Raw genomic sequence first — 322 nt, 5'->3', positions numbered from 1 at the left:
GAATTAGTTTGATGTGGTGACAATACTTTTTGTTTTCTGAATGAATGCTTGAACAGTGCATATGTCTCTTGAATTTGTTGTTTTGAGAATGTTAAAACAAATTTTTGGCTCTTGAAAGAATGAGGAGAAAGAGAAATGTTATTGAGGATCTAAAAATCATTAGAGTGATTCTTGAAGCAAGAAAAAGCAATCAAAAAAAAAAAAGAAAAGAAAGAAAGAAAAAGAAAAAGAAAAGAAATAAAGTTGTGATCCAAGGCAACAAGAGTGTGCTTAAGAACCTTGGACACCTCTAATTGGGGACTTTAGCAAAGCTGAGTCACAA

Source organism: Arachis duranensis, chromosome 9 (assembly GCF_000817695.3).
Source record: "Arachis duranensis cultivar V14167 chromosome 9, aradu.V14167.gnm2.J7QH, whole genome shotgun sequence".
NCBI lineage: Eukaryota > Viridiplantae > Streptophyta > Magnoliopsida > Fabales > Fabaceae > Arachis > Arachis duranensis.
The sequence above is the reverse complement of the archived record's forward strand: the minus strand, read 5'-3'. Positions refer to the sequence as shown.